Raw genomic sequence first — 5,379 nt, forward strand, 5'->3', positions numbered from 1 at the left:
CAATGTTGTACATCCAACAGTATGGACACCATTAGACAGAATAGATGTAACCGTCGTCCAATGTTGTACATCCAACAGTATGGACACCATTAGACAGAATAGATGTAACCGTCGTCCAATGTTGTACATCCAACAGTACGGACACCATTAGACAGAATAGATGTAACCGTCGTCCAATGTTGTACATCCAACAGTACGGACACCATTAGATAGAATAGATGTAACCGTCGTCCAATATAGTACATCCAACAGTACGGACACCATTAGACAGAATAGATGTAACCGTCGTCCAATGTTGTACATCCAACAGTACGGACACCATTAGATAGAATAGATGTAACCGTCGTCCAATATAGTACATCCAACAGTACGGACACCATTAGACAGAATAGATGTAACCGTCGTTTAAGGTTTTACAGAGAATACTAAAGCTTGAAGTGTAAGACTGTTATTACTGAATTACATACCGGGCTATGTAGTTTTTGTAGTTCTTTTAAACCTAATCAAGTCGTATTGGCGAAATGGATCTGGTAAATTGTTGTTGTTATTTATGTGAAACAATAGGTCATATATTTTATATAAACCATTCTCTCCCATAGACAGTTTATTACTAATTCATTTACAGAAATAACACGTGAAACTTTACATCTTACTATATATATTCACACAAAATCCAATAAAACTAAAACTCACACAAACAAACGCTAAAAATTGTACATTTCTCACAAAAATAAATAACTAGATATACGAGGATTCACTTTCAACAACAAATACGTAGAGACTACAATTCATTGGTGCCCTAACATTTTCTCGTGCAATATCAGTTCTATATTCCGTTAAAATGTTCAATATGTAATTAAAACTTGTACTAGTAGGATACTGACAAATATCATTCTATACTCTTTTGTTATTTGAATATTCTTATTATTTTACACGAAATGAAAACAAGTTTCAGTTCGGTTCAAGAATGGTAGGACTTATTTTTATTTTAGAGGGTGTATTCTATTCTTTTTTTTTTTTTTTGTTACAGGAATAAGCAAACTTGTGGTTATATACCCTTCAAAGAATCAGATTGTTCTTACATTAGGCCTGACACCAGAACAAGGTTCGTATTCCTTAATCTCGTTGCTAGATTCCTTAAACTATGAGATAGTAGGTACGTGTGACCAAGAACCTATACACCCCATGAAGGGAGTATTCTTAATATAACCTAAATATCAATACAATCATTAATCATTAGATAGAGAAGTACTTAACATGAAGCATTAAGTTATATGTATATATACAGCATTAATGTAAATCTAAAACACTTTATGCTAAACCATTTTGAAGTTTTCATCCAGCTATATGTGATTAAAACCCCAAAACTTACACTTCTGTTAAGTTTTATACAAGATTTCCTTATAGGATAATATAGGTATTTCTTCACTACTTAACACTAATTCATAATGTAGGTATTTCTTTGCTACTTAACCTTAATTCATAATGTAGGTATTTCTTTACTACTTAACCCTAATTCATAATATAGGTATTTCTTTGCTACTTAACACTAATTCATAATATAGGTATTTCTTTACTACTTAACCCTAATTCATAATATAGCTATTTCTTTGCTACTTAACACTAATTCATAATATAGGTATTTCTTTACTACTTAACCCTAATTCATAATATAGGTATTTCTTTACTACTTAACCCTAATTCATAATATAGGTATTTCTTTGCTACTTAACACTAATTCATAATATAGGTATTTCTTTACTACTTAACCCTAATTCATAATATAGGTATTTCTTTGCTACTTAACACTAATTCATAATATAGGTATTTCTTTACTACTTAAACCTAATTCATAATATAGGCATTTCTTTACTACTTAATCTTAATTCATAATGTAGGTATTTCTTTACTACTTAACTCTAATTCATAATATAGGTATTTCTTTACTACTTAACCCTAATTCATAATATAGGTATTTCATTGCTACTGAACCCTAATTCATAATATAGGTATTTCTTTACTACTTAACCCTAATTCATATAATAGGTATTTCTTTATTAATTAACCATAATTCTAATCAGACAATTGAAGATACATTTTATGATTTAAAATAGATTCTTCGTTAAATTTCTGTATTTTTTACATGGTAACGTAAGATATAAAATCATTATTACAAAAGTGCCTAACTTTCTACATCTCGTTTCGATTTATTCAGTGTATACGATGGGGTAAAGTACCACTTAGTCTTTAAGAAAAACTAAATACGGCGTTTTGTCAAACAGATATTAGCTACAGAATACTCCTTAGGATCATTATGTGGAGTTTGATTAATACGACGTAATTGGAAATGACATTATTAACAACTTACCTGGTACTTTTTAAGCTTACATAAAGTATATATTACTTGTCTTTGTTACTGTTTAACGTATTGTTACACCTCCAGTTACTAGTCACGTGACCTCGCTGACGCAACAGTATGATTTGTTTCAATACAGAATTCCTGCAAGTACTTGTATTCTTCCACTGTTACTTTAATACAACAATGCTTTGTTCTTTAGTCCAGTAGGCTTAGTAGTAACTAAATTAATTATTATGCTTTTAAATCCCCTCAAATTAGTTTCCTAAAAAAAAGAACAAACAACTTAACCAATAAACCAGATTCAATACTTTTATCGACCTCTAAATGAAAAATAAAACATGTGCGATTTTCAGTTTATATGATCTGACACTCAGATGTGTTGATAATTACATTATATAGAAAACCGTAAATATAAATACATATCTTCAACATGCTACAAAAAGGCGATATAATTAAATAACTGTGAAGCCTACATACAAAACAAAGACATATATATATAAAGTATTGAAGCTTAGTTAAGATGTTTGAGTTCCTTCTTAATGTATATATGAATATTTACATCACGCTACACAACGGGTTTCACTAAACTACTACAGAAATAAATCCATATTCGACCTCTTGCGTTTTCTCCAATAACATGAAGTCGAAACGTAGACGTTTACAAACTATAGTGCACGAATATTCCACGACGTCATCCACGTTAACTTCTTCGGTGTTATCCAACCATGTGGTATCTATAACAAAACCAAAACCCACACCTCGTTCCTAAATACTTATAAGAGTCTATGCTGTGCTTTACTATTATTGATGGAATCATCCGTTTGGATCTCTTCGAGCAACCAGAAAGTTTCCATTTTACCTTTTCCCTGAATGAATATATTGATAAATATGTTACTGTAACTTATATTATACGGACTGAAAATTTATAAATGAAATAAAAGTCAATAAAAATAGAATGAATTAACCGTACTTTAACGTTAACTTCACCTCGAGTTATAAGTGAAATAAAATTCAGTTAAAAATAGAATAAGTTAACCGTACTTTAACTTCAACACGATTAATAAATGAAATAAAATTCAGTTAAAAGTAGAATAAGTTAACCGTACTTTAACGTTAACTTTACCTCGAGTTATAAATGAAATAAAATTCAGTTAAACATAGAATAAGGTTAATCTTACTTTAACCTCATCTCGAGTTATAAGTGAAATAAAATTCAGTTAAAAATATAATAAGTTAACCGCACTTTAACTTAAACCTCATCTCGAGTTATAAGTGAAATAAAATTCAGTTAAAAATAGAATAAGGTTAATCTTACTTTAACTTTACCTCGAGTTATAAGTGAAATAAAATTCAGTTAAAAATAGAATAAGGTTAATCTTACTTTAACCTCATCTCGAGTTGTAAGTGAAATAAAATTCAGTTAAAAATATAATAAGTTAACCGTACTTTAACTTAAACCTCATCTCGAGTTATAAGTGAAATAAAATTCAGTTAAAAATAGAATAAGGTTAATCTTACTTTAACTTTACCTCGAGTTATAAGTGAAATAAAATTCAGTTAAAAATAGAATAAGTTAACCGCACTTTAACTTTAACTTCAACACGATTAATAAGTGAAATAAAATTCAGTTAAAAATATAATAAGTTAATCTTACTTTAACTTCAACTTCACCTCGAGGTACCAACATGAAGTTTCCAAAGTGATCAAGAACTGCTTTAGTGTTTGGACTCACATGAATCTTGAGAGCTGTTGTCGAGATTAACAAAACGATCATATATTAGGCATAGAGAGTATGCTAACAAGCAAAACGCTGTTATTGCTATTTTAAATTTGACTTAGCAATGTCATTATATTACCTGGTTTTTATATTTATTTTTTTTACATTAAGACAGAGAAAATGGAATCCTTTTAATTATTAAGAGTCATTGTTATGTTTCGCCCAATAAAGATTTTTTAAAACGTATTATTATTATTAAGTTACATGTATGTATATATATATATTACTATTTTAATTCTAATAAAAAACCCAAGCAGTATTTTGTTTTCTTCATTTGTAATTGCTTCTCAGAGTTATACTAAGTTGCTGTCAAATTATGTTGTACTGATGTGTGGATGTCCACCATTTAATCACGCCCAAATTTAACGATAGGTTTAGACATGGTACCGACCCTGAAAAATCAAAGTTTTGTCTTCTTTTCTCATTTTATAATTAACAACTCACACCTATCAATGTGATTGAACTAATAACTGATTTTCTAACTCTAACTGGGAGAACCGACATTATGTATACCTGCACTTAGTTATGACAATTCTACCACAAGGTGGTTTCACTGTCGCGTTAAAGAACACATAAATATCAAAGTGAAAACAAGTCAAACATACTTGAACAAGTGGCTAATTAAATTAAGTTAAACTTTGAACTAAATTAACTAGTTATATATATATATATACTAACAAAATGAAGCCAAAGTTCAGTCGAATTCACTAAAGCTGCGACATTATTACCTATATATTTCAGATATTACAATGACACAATTTTAACTTTGTTCATGCACGTACATTACCATGATATTTGTTAGAAAATAAATATATATCAAGAATTAAATATTTTGTGCACAATTTGAGCCAGGTTTCATTGAAATAAAATAAACATTTCAGCAAGAAGCTACCAAAAGATCACGAAATGACACAAATCTTTGTAATACAGAAAACGGTAGGCAAAATTATTCAAGTTATGTTACACATCCTGGAAAGTTGAAACATCTCAATAAATATGCTCATAAAAAATAATCCCCATTCGTAAGAAATATATCCCTTATAGTTATATGCAGTATATTGTCTGTGTTGTCAGGCTCCCGGTAAAATGCAGGGTCCGATCCCTACCATAGGCACCGCGCACTCAATCCAATGTTGCAGCTTTACACTTGAACAAACAAGTCCTAGTCAGAATATATTAGACACTTTGTAAAACGTCGCCACGTCCTAGTCGGAATATACAAGACACTTTGTAAAACGTCGCC

General features: G+C 29.9%; 1 long non-coding RNA gene across 1 annotated transcript in view; it reads right to left on the reverse strand.

The window, feature by feature from the left end:
* Window positions 1-1,248: 1,248 nt before the first annotated feature.
* The window catches only part of LOC111089627, a 5,890-nt gene continuing 1,759 nt past the window's right edge, over window positions 1,249-5,379 (reverse strand). Inside the window, exons 2-3 of the long non-coding RNA XR_002613850.1 lie at window positions 4,014-4,105; window positions 1,249-3,225 (exon numbers count right to left, since the gene is read on the reverse strand). This is a non-coding gene — a long non-coding RNA (uncharacterized LOC111089627). The remainder of the gene's footprint in view (window positions 3,226-4,013; window positions 4,106-5,379) is intronic.

This window comes from Limulus polyphemus, unplaced genomic scaffold (genome assembly GCF_000517525.1).
Source record: "Limulus polyphemus unplaced genomic scaffold, Limulus_polyphemus-2.1.2 Scaffold6828, whole genome shotgun sequence".
Taxonomy (NCBI): Eukaryota; Metazoa; Arthropoda; class Merostomata; order Xiphosura; family Limulidae; genus Limulus; species Limulus polyphemus.